Here is a 15,810-nt window from a genome sequence, read left to right as displayed (position 1 = left end):
AGCTTGCTTGCTGAACATAGCCTCCGTTCTCTAGTACTGAGCAAAAATAGTCATCTTATGGAAATGGTACCATGCTGCTGAAAATATGTCCTGTGCCTTATTTCAGAAGTAGAATAGAACAAGAACTTAGAAGCTAGAAAACATTCGAATTTGAATCTTGCTTCAGTAGTATACCAGCGTTGTGACCTTCATTTCCAAAATCTCACTGGATCTGTTTTCTCATGAGTACAACTATCTCAGTGTGGTTTTGATAAATAAATTAAGTAATGAATATAATGTCCCAATATAATATAATGGGACTTGCTAATAGTTTATCAGATACAAACTACCTTCTCTCAGCCTGCTTCCTGTCTTTTCCATCCACCACACACACTCACACAGGCACATATACCTTCTTTTCCACCACTTTTACAGCTGATCGTTTCTCAGACAAGTCATGGGATATTTTGCTCCCATAAGAGAACTGATCTTGGTATAGCACAGAAAGGTCAACAGTTCATGAAAACACTTCAACTTCTTTCTGGAACTGTTGCCTGAGTTCCTTATTTCCCCTTGAATGTCCGTGAAATTTTAATGTGAGTTTACAGTTTCCACAGTTCATCTCTGAGACACCCAGATGAAGCTATTCATCAAACTGAATGAATGTGTGGTTCTAGGTAGGTTAGATTTCAGATATAATTCAGAAACACCTCTGACCCTAATTCACAACAAAATTTTTGTTATGTTTCTAGAAAGCTCAGATACATATTTACATTTAAGAGTTTTCCTTCATGTTTGAAAACACTTACACTCTAAGGAGTTTTCTGCTTGTGAGTCAGGTGCAGGCTCTCCGTGCACTTTATTGGTAAGTTGACATTTGTCTTTTCCTCACCAGAAAGAAACATATTTGCCATATTTTTACTATTTTTAATTCAGTTGATGCATGCTACAAAATTCAGCATTTGAGTGGTCATTCCTTTTGTCGTGTAAGAAAAATTGTTCTGCTTTCTCTTGACAGGAAGTAAGTTACTATACTAACCATGAACAGAGAAATGGCTTTAATTTGGTCTCAGATTGGATATCATATTACTTGGCTCAAATGAAATCTTTGAAATTGAGTCAACTAGAGCTCAGTTTTTAGTGTGCATGTTGTCTGACATAATTACGTAATGCTTTGTTGCTCGTTAATTTTTTTTTTTTTTTTTTTTTGCGGTACGCGGGCCTCTCACTGCCGTGGCCTCCCCTGCTGCGGAGCTCAGGCTCCGGACGCGCAGGCCCAGCGGCCATGGCTCACGTCCCCAGCCGCTCCGCGGCACGCGGGATCCCCCCAGACCGGGGCATGAACCCACGTCCCCTGCATCGGCAGGCAGACTCTCAACCACTGCACCATCAGGGAAGCCCCGCTCATTAATATTTTAAATTAAATTTTAGAACATAATTTTCTATGAGTGTTAACTTACATCCATTCTGACACTGTAACAGCACTGCCCTCTAATTTGTATCAAGTTTAGTGGTGGCCCTAGCCAACAGACTACATCTTGAACCATGATAATAGGATGTATATACCCAGGCTTCATAATTCCATTATTGGCAATGAGGTGTTAATGAGGTTGACATCTTAGATTTAATCAACTGAAATCTAACTGTATATACTCCTGTCTTCACCTTAGCCAGAAATTCAAAATGCAGGTGTCATCATTTGGAGTAAGGAAGAATTACTAATAACTATGTGGAAACTCTCATTTTTACCTGAAAAAAGTCTCCGCTGTAAGCCCTGTGAATGCTGAATCAGTAGGAGGACTGGGCTTTAGCACAAATGGAGTAAAATATCATCTAAGCAATGTCATGTCAGGACACAGTCTTAGTTTGGATTTCTCCCCCAGAATACTGCAGAGACAAGGACTTGGGTGCAGGAAGGTTGTTTGGAATGTGATCCCAAGAAAAGTGAAAATGAGAAAGAGAGGGAGAGAGAGAGAGTATGAGAGACAATATGAGAGAGAAAGCAAGAAGGGCTCCATTAACAAGGTTTCTGCTGTAGGTAATGAGTCCTTAATTCTGCCAGGACCTCTGAGAATTGTATAGAACACCACCCAGAATTTTCACCTGGTCAATTGGAGCCTGTAATATATATCTTATCTCTGATCCTCAACTGTTCAAGGATCATCTTTGGGAGCACTGACAACCATGCACTTCTGGAATTTTCTAGCATACAAGGACAGCAGTATCCTATGGAATCAGAAAACATCCACACATATGTCTGGCACCTCAGCGAAGATGGCTGCAATGCTGTGCTAAACTGACGGCCAAGGGAAGAACCCATTAGTGGCTTCTCTTGCATGCTGCTCTCAGCAGTTAGATTTCTTACATGGCTTCTCAGAACTCCCAGAAAGAGTAATCCCAGAGGCCTGGGTGGAACCTGGAAGCTCTTAAAACCAGACCTTGGTAGTATAAGAATGTCACTTCTGTCACATACTATTAGTCAAGCATGTCTCTAAGCCAGCCTGGATACAAAGAAAGGAAAATTAGAGTCTACTTCTTAATGCAAAAAGTAGCAAAGAATTTACAGCCATGACCTACCAGAGCTGTGATATTAGATCTTGAATTTAAATCAGTGTTTTTAATGGGTTTTAAAGAGAGCTGTGGGAGAAACCTTCAAGATGGTGGAGGAGTGAGATGTGGAGATCACCTTCCTCCCCACAAATACATCAGAAATACATCTGCACGTGGAACAACTCCTACAGAACACCCACTGAATGCTGGCAGAAGACCTCAGACCTCCCAAAAGGCAAGAAACTCCCCACGTATCTGGGTAGGGCAAAAGAAAAAAGAAAAAACAGAGACAAAAGAATAGGGACGGGACCTGCACCAGTGGGAGGGAGCTGTGAAGGAGAAAAAGTTTCCACACACTAGGAAGCCCCTTCGCGGGCGGAGACTGCAGGTGGCGGAGCGGGGGGAGCTTTGGAGCCGTGGAGGAGAGCGCAGCAACAGGGGTGCGGGGGGCAAAGCAGAGAGATTCCCGCACAGAGGACTGGTGGCAACGAGCACTCACCAGCCCGAGAGGCTTGTCTGCTCCCCCGCCAGGGCGGGCGGGGCTGGGAGCTGAGGCTTGGGCTTCGGTCCAAGCGCAGGGAGAGGACTGGGGTTGGCGGTGTGAACACAGCCTGAAGGGGGCTAGTGTGCCACAGCTAGCCGGGAGGGAGTCCAGGAAAAAGTCTGGAACTGCCTAAGAGGCAAGAGGCCATTGTTTCAGGGGCATAAGGAGAGGGGATTCAGAGCACCGCCTAAATGAGCTCCAGAGACGGGTATGAGCCGTGACTATCACTGCAGACACCAGAGGTGGGCATGAAATGCTAAGGCTGCTGTGGCAGCCAACAGGAAGCCTGTGTGCAAGCCTAGGTCACTATCCACACCTCCCCTCCCAGGAGCCTGTGCAGCCCACCACTGCCAGTGACCCAGGGACAACTTCCCCGGGAGAACACACAGCACACCTCAGGCTGCTGCAATGTCATGCTGGCCTCTGCAGCCGCAGGCTCGCCCCGCATCCATACCCCTCCCTCCCCACAGCCTGAGTGAGCCAGAGCCCCCTAATCAGTTGCTACTTTAACCTCCTTCTGTCTCAGCAAAGAACAGACGCCCTCTGGCGACCTACACACAGAGGCGGGGCCAAATGCAAAGCTGAACCCCAGGAGCTGTGCGAACAAAAAAGAGAAAGGGAAATCTCTCCCAGCAGCCTCAGAAGCAGCAGATTAAATCTCCACTATCAACTTGATGTACCCTGCATCTGTGGAATACCTGAATAGAAAACGAATCATCCCAAAATTGAGGTGGTGGACTGTGGGAACAACTCTAATTTGGGGTTTGCTTTCTGAATCTAATTTGTTTCTGGTTCTATGTTTATCTTAGTTTAGTGTTTAGAGCTTATTATCATTGGTAGATTTCTTTACTGATTTGGTTGCTCTCTTCCTTTTTTTATTTCATATATATATAGATATATTTTTTTTCCTTTCTCTCATTTTGTGTGTATTTGTATGTGTGTGCTTCTTTGTGTATTTTGTCTGTATAGCTTTGCTTTTAACATTGCCCTAGGGTTCTGTCTATTCACTTTTTTTTTGGTATAGTTTTTAGCACTTGTTATCATTGGTGGATTTGTTTTTTGGTTTGGTTGCTCTCTTCTTTCTTTTTTTAAATTACTTTTTAATTTTTAATAACTTTTTAAATTTTTTATTTTAATAACTATTTTTTTTCTTTCTTTCCTCCCTTCCTCCCTCCCTTCCTCCCTCCCTCCCTCCCTCCCTCTCTCCCTCCCTCCCTCCCTTCCTTCCTTCTCCCTCCCTCTCTCTCTCTCTCCTTCTTTCTTTCTTTCTCCCTTTTCTTCTGAGCCATGTGGCTGACAGGGTCTTGGTGCTCCACATGGGTGTCAGGCCTGTGCCCCTGAGGTGGCAGAGCCAGGTTCAGGACACTGGCCCACCAGAGACCTCCTGGCTCCATGTAATATCAAACAGTGAAAGCTATGCCAGAAATTTCCATCTCAAATATAAGAACCAGCTCTACTCAACGACCAGCAAGCTACAGTGCTGACACCCTAGGCCAAACAAATAGCAAGACAGGAACACAGCCCACCCATTAGCAGAGAGGCTGCCTAAGATAATAAAAGGTCACAGACACACCAAAACACACCACCAGATGTGGTCCTGTCCATCAGAAAGTCAAGATCCAGCCTCATCCACCAGAATACAGGCACAAGTCCCCTCCACCAGGAACCCACTGAAACAACCTTAGCCACTGGGGGCAGACACCATAAACAATGGGAACTACAAACCTGCAGCCTGCAAAAATGAGACCTCAAACACAGTAAGTTAAGCAAAAGGAGAAGACAGAGAAACACACAGCAGATGAAGGAACAAGGTAAAAACCCACCAGACCAAACAAATGAAGAGGAAATAGGCAGTCTACCTGAAAAAGAATTCAGAGTAAGGATACTAAAGATGATCCAAAATCTTGGAAATAGAATGGAGAAAATATGAGAAATGTTTAACAAGGACCTAGAAGAACTAAAGAGCAAAAAAACACTGATGAACAACGCAATAAATGAAATTAAAAATTCTCTAGAAGGAATCAATTGCAGAATAATTGAGGAAGAAGGACGGATAAGTGACCTGGAAGATAAATAATGAAAATAACTACTGCAGAACAGAATAAAGAAAAAAGAATTAGAAGAATTGAGGACAGTCTTAGAGACCTCTGGGACAACGTTAAATGCAACAACATTCGAATTATAGGGGTTCCAGGAGAAGAAGAGAAAAAGAAAGGCACTGAGAAAATATTTGAAGAGATTACATTTGAACACTTCCCTAATATGGGAAAGGGAATATTTAATCAAGTCCAGGAAATGCAGAGAGTCGCATACAGGATAAATCCAAGGAGAAACATGTGAAGACACATATTAATCAAACTATCAAAAATTAAATACAAAGAAAAAATATTAAAAGCAGCAAGGGAAAAACAACAAATAACACACAAGGGAATCCCCATAAGGTTAACAGATGATCTTTCAGCAGAAATTCTGCAACCCAGAAGGGAGTGGCAGGACATATTTAAAGTGATGAAAGGGAAAAACCTACAACCAAGATTACTATACCCAGCAAGGATCTCATGCAGATTCGATGGAGAAATTAAAATCTTTAGAGACAAGCAAAAGCTGAGAGAATTCAGCACCACCAAACCAGCTCTGCAACAAATGCTAAAGGAACTTCTCTAGGTAGGAAACACAAGAGAAGGAAAAGACCTACAATAACAAACCCCAAACAATTAACAAAATGGTAATAGGAACATACACATCAATAACTACCTTAAACGTAAATGGATTAAATGCTCCAACCAAAAAGCATAGCCTGGCTGAATGGATACAAAAAAAAGACCCATATATATGCCGTCTACAAAAGATCAGCTTCAGACCTAGGGACACATACAGACTGAAAGTGAGGGGACCGAAAAAGATATTCCATGAAAATGGAAATCAAAAGAAAGCTGGAGTAGCAATTCTCATATCAGACAAAATAGACTTTAAAATAAGGACTATTAAAGAGACAGAGAAGGACACTACATAATGATCAAGGGGTCAATCCAAGACGAAGATATAACAATTGTAAATATTTATGCACCCAACAGAGGAGCACCTCAATATAGAAGGCAAATGCTAACAGCCATAAAAGGGGAAATCGACAGTAACACAATCATAGTACGGGACTTTAACACCTCACTTTCACCAGTGGACAGCTCATACAAAATGAAAATAAATAAGGAAACACAAGCTTTAAATGATACATTCAACTAGATGGACTTAATTGATATATATATAGGACATTCCATCCAAAAACAACAGAATACACTTTCATGTCAAGAGCTCATGGAACATTCTCCAGGATAGACCATACCTTGGGTCACAATCAAGCCTTGGTACATTTAAGAAAGGTGAAATCGTGTCAAGTAACTTTTCGACCACAATGCTATGAGACTAGATATCAATTACAGGAAAAAATCTGTAAAAAATGCAAACACATAGAGGCTAAACACTACACTACTAAATAACAAAAAGATCACTGAAGAAATCAAAGGGGGAACCAAAAATACCTAGAAACAAATGATAGGGAAAACACGACCCAAAACGTATGGGATGCAGCAAAAGCAGTTCTAAGAGGCAAGTTTATAGCAATACAATCATACCTCAAGAAACAAGAAACATCTCAAATAAACAACCTTACCTTACACCTAAAGCAATTAGAGAAAGAACAAAAAACCCCCAAAGTTAGCAGAAGGAAAGAAATCATAAAGATCAGATCAGAAATAAATGAAAAATAAATGAAGGAAACAATAGCCAAGATCAATAAAATTAAAAGCTGGTTCTTTGAGAAGATAAACAAAAATGATAAACCATCAGACTCATCCAGAAAAAAAGGGAGAAGATTCAAATCAACAGATTTAGAAATGAAAAAGAAGTAACAACTCACACTGCAGAAATACAAAGGATCATGAGAGATTACTACAAGCAACTATATGCCAATAACATGGACAACCTGGAAGAAATGGACAAATTCTTAGAAAAGCACAACCTTCCAAGACTGAACCAGGGGGAAATAGAAAATATAAACGGACCAGTCACAAGCACTGAAATTGAGACTGTGATTAAAAATCTTCCAACAAACAAAAGCCCTGGACCAGATGGATTTACAGGTGAATTCTATCAAACATTAGAGAAGAGCTAACACCTATCCTTCTCAAACTCTTCCAAAATATAGCAGAGGGGGGAACATTCCCAAACTCATTCTATGAGGCCACCATCACACTGATACCAAAACCAGACAAAGATGTCACAAAGAAAGAAAACTACAGTCCAATATCACTGGTGAACATAGATGCAAAAATCCTCAACAAAATACTAGCAAACAGAATCCAACAGCACATTAAAAGGATCATACACCATGATCAAGTGGGGTTTATCCCAGGAACGCAAGGATTCTAAATATATACGCAAATCAATCAATGTGATACACTATATTAACCAATTGAATGTGAAAAACCATATGATCATCTCAATATATGCAGAAAAAGCTTTTGACAAAATTCAACACCCATTTAGGATAAAAACCCTCCAGAAAGTAGGCATAGCAGGAACTTACCTCAACATAATAAAGACCATATATGACAAACCCACAGCCAACATCATTCTCAAAGGTGAAAAACTGAAATCATTTCCTCTAAGATCAGGAACAAGACAAGGTTGTCCACTCTCACCAATATTATTCAACATAGTTTTGGAAGTTTTAGCCACAGCAATCAGAGAAGAAAAAGAAATAAAAGGAATAGAAATCAGAAAAGAAGAAGTAAAGCTGTCACTATTTACAGATGGCATGATATTATACATAGAGAATCCTAAAGATGCTACCAGAAAACTACTAGATCTAATCAATGAAGTTGGTAATGTAGCAGGATACAACATTAATGCACAGAAATCTCTTGCATTCCTACACTCTAGTGATGAAAAATCTGAAAGAGAAATTAAGGAAACACTCCAATTTACCACTGCAATAAAAAGAATAAAATACCTAGGAATAAAACTTCCTATGGAGACAAAACACCTGTATGAAGAAAACTATAAGACAGTGATGAAAGAAATTAAAGATGATACAAACAGATGGAGAGATATACCATATTCTTGGATTGGAAGAATCAACATTGTGAAAATGACTCTACTACCCAAAGCAATCTACAGATTCAATGCAATCCCTATCAAACTACCAATGGCATTTTTCACAGAACTAGACAAAAATTTTTACAATTTGTATGGAAACAAAAAAGACCCCGAATAGCCAAAGCAATCTTGAGAACGAAAAATGGAGCTGGAAGCATCAGGTTTCCTGCCTTCAGACTATACTACAAAGCTACAGTAATCAATACAGTATGGTACTGGCACAAAAACACTAATATAGATCAATAGGACAGGATACAAAGCCCAGAGATAAACCCATGAACATATGGTCACCTTATCTTTGATAAAGTAGGCAAGAATATACAATGGAGAAAAGACAGCATCTTCAATACGTGGTGCTGGGAAAAGTAGACCGCTCCATGTAAAAGAATAAAATTAGAACAGTTCCTAACATCATACACAAAAATAAACTTAAAATGGATTAAAGACCTAAATGTAAAGCCAGACACTATCAAACTCTTAGAGGAAAACATAGGCAGAACACTCTATGACAGAAATCATAGCAAGATCCATTTGACCCACCTCTAAGAGAAGTGGAAATAAAAACAAAAATAAACAAATGGGACTTAATGAAACTTAACAGCTTTTGTACAGCTAAGGAAAACATAAACAAGATGAAAGGACAACCCTCAGAATGGGAGAAAATATTTGCAAATGAAGCAACTGACAAAGGATTAATCTCCAAAAGTTACAAGCAGCTCATGCAGCTCAATATCAAAAAAACAATCAAACAAATCCAAAAACGGGCAGAAGACCTGAACAGACATTTCTCCAAAGAAGATATACAGATTGCCAACAAACACATGAAAGGATGCTCAACATCACTAATCACTAGAGAAATGCAAATCAAAACTACAATGAGGTATCACCTCACTCCAGTCAGAATGGCCATCATCAAAAAATCTACAAACAGTAAATGCTTCAGAGGGTGTGGAGAAAAGGGAACCCTCTTGCACTGTTGGTGGGAATGTGAAATGATACAGACACTATGCAGAAGAGTACGGATATTCCTTAAAAAAACTAAAAATAGAACTACCATATGACCCAACAATCCCACTACTGGGCATATACCCTGAGAAAACCATAATTCAAAAAGAGTCATGTACCACAATGTTCATTGCAGCTCTATTTACAATAGCCAGGACATGGAAGCAACCTAATTGTCCACTGACAGATGAATGGATAAAGAAGATATAGCACATATATACAATGGAATATTACGCAGTCATAAAAAGAAACGAAATTGAGTTATTTGTAGTGATGTGGATGGAGCTAGAGTCTGTCATACAGAGTGAAGTGAGAAAGAGAAAAACAAATACCGTATCCTAACACATATATATGGAATAAAAGGGAAAAAAAATGGTTCTGAAGGACCTGAGGCAGGAAAGGAATAAAGATGCAGACGTAAAGAATGGATTTGAGGACAGGAGGAGGGGGAAGTGTAAGCTGGGATGAAGTGAGAGAGTGGCATGGACATATATACACTCTCAAATGTAAAATAGATGGCTAGTGGGAAGCGGCCACATAGCACAGGGAGATCTGCTTGGCGCTTTGTGAACACCTAGAGCGGTGGGATAGGGAGGGTGGGAGGGAGACGCAAGAGGGAGGAGATATGGGAATATATGTATATGTATAGATGATTCACTTTGTTATACAGCAGAAACTAACTCACCATTGTAAAGCAATTATACTCCAATAAAGATGTTAAAAAAATAAATAAAATAAAGAGAGCTGTGAAGTTTTGCTTCACTGCATTAAAACCTCTTTTCTTAAAAGGCAGGAAGCTAAATCCCAGTTTACATGCCAGTCTCATGAGGGAAGTGGGACTGGAGACTAAATAAAACACAGAATTTTGAAAATAGATGGAATTTCAGCCAAGATTTACCATACTTACCACCACTGAAACCTTGGAATGTGGTTTGTTAGGTTCAGACCTTGAAGGAATTAACATCATATCGTGAGCAGCCCTTTTTGACAAGATTCATTATATGAAACAACTAATCTAACTTAAATACTTGCAAAACTTTCCAGAATGAATTTTGTCACATCTAGAAACAAGCATAGGCTTATGTTTTAACTATACAAGTTACTGAGTGTACCCTTGAAGGTGTCATTTAAAAAAAGAATTCCCCTGTGTCATACAGGAATGAACTCAGGATCCACGTGCTTACTTGGATTGCAATGAATTTCAGAGGCTTGTGTGTTTGCCTGATCACTCCCCAAAGCACAATTAGAACAAAGATAACAGTCACAGAGTTAGCAGATTGAGTAGAAAACAACGGCATTGGTAGCCTTGGGACACTTCTACCCATTGCCAATTTTTTTTTTTTTTAGATTCCATACATATGTGTTAGCATATGGTATTTGTTTTTCTTTTTCTGACTTGCTTCACTCTGTATGACAAATTCATTCCATCCACCTCACTACAAACAATTCAATTTCCTTTCTTTTTATGGCTGAGTAATATTCCATTGTATATATGTATATATGTACATCTTCTTTATCCATTCATCTGTTGGTGGACACTTAGGTTGCTTCCATGCCCTGGCTATTATAAATAGAGCTGCAGTGAACATTGTGGTACATGACTCTTTTTGAATTATGCCAATTTTCTCTGACTGTTTAACAGAAGAGCAGCTCTCCCTTCACGGACCCCAAAGAGGAGGTCTGGGTTTTCCCTTTCACTTCGATGCTCTAGTCTCAGAGGGCTAGCCATGAAATCACCAAGCAAAGGGCCAATGAGAAGGACTGAACTCTGAACCCAAGGTCAAAGTTTTAACTCAAAAACAATTTGATTATTGATCCCCCTCATGCTCCCACTCAGTGCTCCTTTTACCTGTTTTAGAGCATCACTTCACCATAGGTAACTGTCCTATTCAGCCTTATTTGCCAGCTAGTGCTTTCATATGAAAGTTTGATGCATCGCAAGAATTTTCTAAATTTTCTCGTCTCTAAATATTCCCCACAAATCTAATTAAAATCACTACCATATTAATAATTCTAAAGGAAAATTAAAGTTTTAAAGAGAGAGAAGCACTATAGCCTGGAATTTTGTGTCCTTATTCATAGCTTCATGCTCCATTTCTTGGGTCATTTCAGCATCTCCATCCCCCGCTTACTGTTTCCACTTTCTGGCCTGCTCCCCCATCTCTAACATAAAGACCCATCCTAAAAGCCATCTTCAGAAAATCATCCCTCTTTCCCCAGCAAAGACGGTGATTTCTACCTTCTCTGGAGCTCCATGCTGAAGTATTTATACATTCCTTGCACTAAGTATTTTTGTCTGTTGTTGGAATAGGGATATTTTGAGTTACTCTATGCTTCACCACTGCATGCACTGTTGAATGCTCTTTGCATAAACCTTTTATTTTAAAGTGATGTTTTCTCTCACTAGATAGTTTCATCTGAAAGATAAAGTAACCAGTGCACTCAGTGAAGGGTATAAATGGAAGAAAGAAGATATATAATGAAATTTAAATGTTACTCCAAGTCACCTCCGCAGAAACAACAATCAACCATTTGTTTCTGCATCCAAGAAACTGTACTACTTATACAAATGTTTGTTTTCATCTTTATATACATACCCTTTTTAAAAACATATATCTAAGGATAGGCACTCTTCTATGCCATGGGTTTTTCTTTTCTAATTAATAATTTATAAAGTTCCTTTCACACCAGCACATATTGATTCATTTAGTTATTTTCACCAGGTGTATAATATGCCATTGTATACATGTTCTATAAATTATTTAAACACTACCTGTTAGCCACATTTAGTTGTTTCCTGTCTTTTGCCATCAATCATAATAAAACAATAAAAGTAATTTTATACATATTTATGTGCATCTGAGTACATCTGTAATAAAATTTCCTAGAAGAGGTATCCAGAGGTAAACATATAGTCAAACTGTCCTCCAAAGAAAGTGAATCAATTTATATTAAAGATCCATAACCCCTTATCCATCCTTCATTAAAGAATTTTAAAAGACTATTGACACGTGTTGTGATGAATGATACATGATAGACTGCAAAAAAGGGCACAAAACTTTGAAGATTATCCCACCGTTTTATAATATACCTTTCTTCGTGCTTCAACTCTGAGGCTGTCTATGAAACTTTTGGGGGCAACGGAACATCAGAAATATTGACACAAGCAAAGGCCTGAAAAAAAGTTTGCACATTGAAGTTCTGCCTCTTTTGCTGTTCTTGGAAACCACTGCCCCATGTGAAAAAGCTCACACTAAAGAAGAAGATGATGAAAAACCACATGGAAAGAGACTGGCTTTCCCAGCTGAGGCCCTTCTAAACCAACCCGACGCCAACAACACGTATAAGTGTGAGTCCAGCAGAGCCCAGCCATATTACCAAGACACAGACAATAAGCAACTCCCCAGGTATCTTTTATTTAAAATGTATACAATACCTTATAGATATATAGACTTCTCTAGAATAGTTTTCTCAATCTGAATTATTTTGGGGATTAAGAAGGATTTTTTTGAAACATATATTGAATATATTGAATGGTAAAACATCTTCGATAGATTAAGGAAAAATAATGAAGTATATGTACCTTTGCTCTGTGTAAGTTTCAGCATTCACAAATTTTGAAATAGCACTGTGTGACTTATTTTCTTATTTTTAACTAACTTTATGATGAAAATTTTATTTTCTAAAAATATCTAAAGTTTGTTTTTCTAAATTTGGGGGACATCATTGAGTTCTTTGAATGAGACCAAATAAATAGCACCCATATTCCCCACCTATTTCTGAAAATTGGAGACATTAGGCAAAAGGATCAGGCAGATAGCAGATAAAAATATCATTCTTATATATTGCTGCTTCTGTTCAAAATGGAGTAACAGGGACTGGATTTGCCCTCCCATCTTAAACAACTAAAAAACTTGGACAACGTATGAAACCACTCTGTTCATTCACGGAATAGTGAGCAATTAGGATGTGATTCCTGGGAGGAGAGAAATAAGGTGGATCCTATAAACTCACCAGCATACTTCCCTGAAGCAATTTTCAAGACTACAGCGCAGGCAGAGGAAACACAAACAGAGCTTTGCAATCTCATTAAATTGAGGAGATGGAGATCAGAAGCTAGAATTTGTAGCAAAAATTAAAAAGAGAGAGAGAGAGAACCGCATACAGAAAGCAGAAAATAACACACCATTGTAAAGCAATTATACTCCAATAAAGATGTTAAAAAAAAAAAAAAAGAAAGAAAAAAGAAAGAGTTCCAGAAATCTGCAGGGGATTCCTCTTGCATTTTTGTCTGAGTGCTGATTGACCATGAATAAAAAGTAACTCCCCAAAGTTGGGAAAGAACTGTGTGAAAGAAGTACACAGAATAGTTCATGGACTTCTAAAGTGAGAGATGTGCAACTATTCCTTTCACTTGAACACCCAGAGGCCATTGTAGGCTTATTCATAGGCCTATTTTCAATGTTGTTCTGTTTCAAGGAATAGGAAGGCCCAAGGACAGTGAGAGAGATGGGGAAATGGCCCATCGGTAGAGCAGTCAGAACACACACAACATTTACCGATCAAGTTCACTGTCTTATATGGGCATGGTTTGTGATGCCCCAGAACAGTTACAATGGTAACATCGAAGAAAACTGATTGCACAGTACCATAACAAATACAATAATAAAAAAGCTTGAAATATTTCAAGAATTACCAAAATGTGACACAGAGACATGAAATGAGCAAATGCTATTAGAAAAAATGGCCCCAGTAGGGTTGTTCAATGCACAGTTGCCACAAACCTTCAATTTGTAAAAAAAACCCCATAGTATCTGCAAAGCACAATAGTGATGTAAAGCGCAATAAAATAAGGTATGCCTGTACCTTATGCTGTTTTATGTTTCTCTGTCTTGGTTAATGCTCTCCTCGACGCCTAAACTTCTCTGTCCCTCTTTCTTAACTATCAAACTAATGAGGCTTAGGTTACTCACGGTTTTTTTTTGCTTCCATAGAAGTAACTTCTTCACCCCTCCTTTCCTTTTCACTTGTAGCTTTACCTACCCATTGAACTAAGAAATACAGACTAATTTTGGCAACTGTTTAAATAACTTAAAATGTTTTCACAAAGAAAACAAAAAATTAGTATCATTATTTCTCAACATTTTCCAAAGAACTATGGAAGAAATGTAAGTTTAAATGAAGCAGTAATTTTAAAGACCTATGTAAATTATTCACCTAAAATATATCAAGCAGAATCAGGAAGACACCTTGTCTCCATGTGAATCAAACTCTCAGAGTTCATGCAAGCCAAACCAGGTTCTCCAAAATAGCTCTGAACCAACAATAAGCCCAAAACAGGGGCACTTTTTAAAGTAGCCTAAACCTTACAGTAATAAGCTGAAAGTACTTAACCATGTACAGAATTCAAAATGGTATCATCTTGGATGATTTATCCCAGTAAGATGGCAAGAGAGCTCTTAGAAATTCATTTTGTAGCCACTTAATGCTCTGACATTTTCTGTTTTGCTTTTGCAAAACATTGAAGTTGTTTTTCCTTCTTCCTCTTCAGAACTAAAGAAGTGTGAAATCCAAGTTTGGAGAATTGCTGAGAACGGCCCAATAACCCTGCCAAATGAATATCTTGGGGAATATAACTTTTTTTTTTTAACATCTTTATTGGAGTATAATTGCTTTACAATGGTGTGTTAGTTTCTGCTGCATAACAAAGTGAATCAACTATATGTATACATGGGAATATAACTTCTGTTCATTAGAGCAAGGCTTGCTGTTAGAAAGCCTGCTCACCTGCTGGAGTCGGGGAGAGCAGTACTCAGGCAGATGTTAGTGTTTCTTAAAGTGGCAAATGCAACAGCCAATTCTAAAGGCTGGAGCATTAGCTAAAGAATGGTCTTGAAGGGCAATGAACTTGTTGACCTATTTTGGAGGTCTTTTTTATGTTCTCAAGGCTTTAGCTATTTTTTGTGAGGTGAAAGGGGAAAAAATGGTCATGTCTAGTATTTTTCCATAAATGTAAGCCAGCAAATATGGTTGTTCTATTATTTTACTCCTTGTCTTTCACATTTCCAACTTCATCTTTTTGTAAATTATTTTAACATATTTAGCAGAGGGTCTTTGTTGAGTCTTCACCCTCATAGGGACTGGAATATTTAGCACTGTCAAATATTTGAGAATGATTTTAAGGAAAAAGTTAGTGGGATCGATCCTTAGTGTTTTAGGGATGGTCTTGCCTGAAAAAAAGAAGATACTTCAAGTCACTGTACTGCAAGTTTTCTTGTAATAGGCCCCGATCAATAACCGTGTCAAAAATCTGGAGTCTCACCATGATGTTCATTCATTGAACAATTTTTTTTAATTGATTGAATCTCTATAAAAACAGGTGAAATTCTACACACTGAGAATGTATTTACTGGGCGAAGAGGAGAAGGGGCAAGAGAGACCAAAAACAAAAAAAAAAATGTTATTATATAGTTCAGTAGGAGGTGGTAAATATTAAAAGAAAAACATAAGGGAATTTGAAAGAGCTGTGGGAGAGACTGCAGTTGTAAATGGGATGGACGGCCTGGGTAGGGCTTAGG

The sequence above is a fragment of the Orcinus orca genome, chromosome 10, assembly GCF_937001465.1.
Source record: "Orcinus orca chromosome 10, mOrcOrc1.1, whole genome shotgun sequence".
NCBI classification, from domain to species: Eukaryota; Metazoa; Chordata; class Mammalia; order Artiodactyla; family Delphinidae; genus Orcinus; species Orcinus orca.
Note: the sequence above shows the minus strand (reverse complement) of the source record.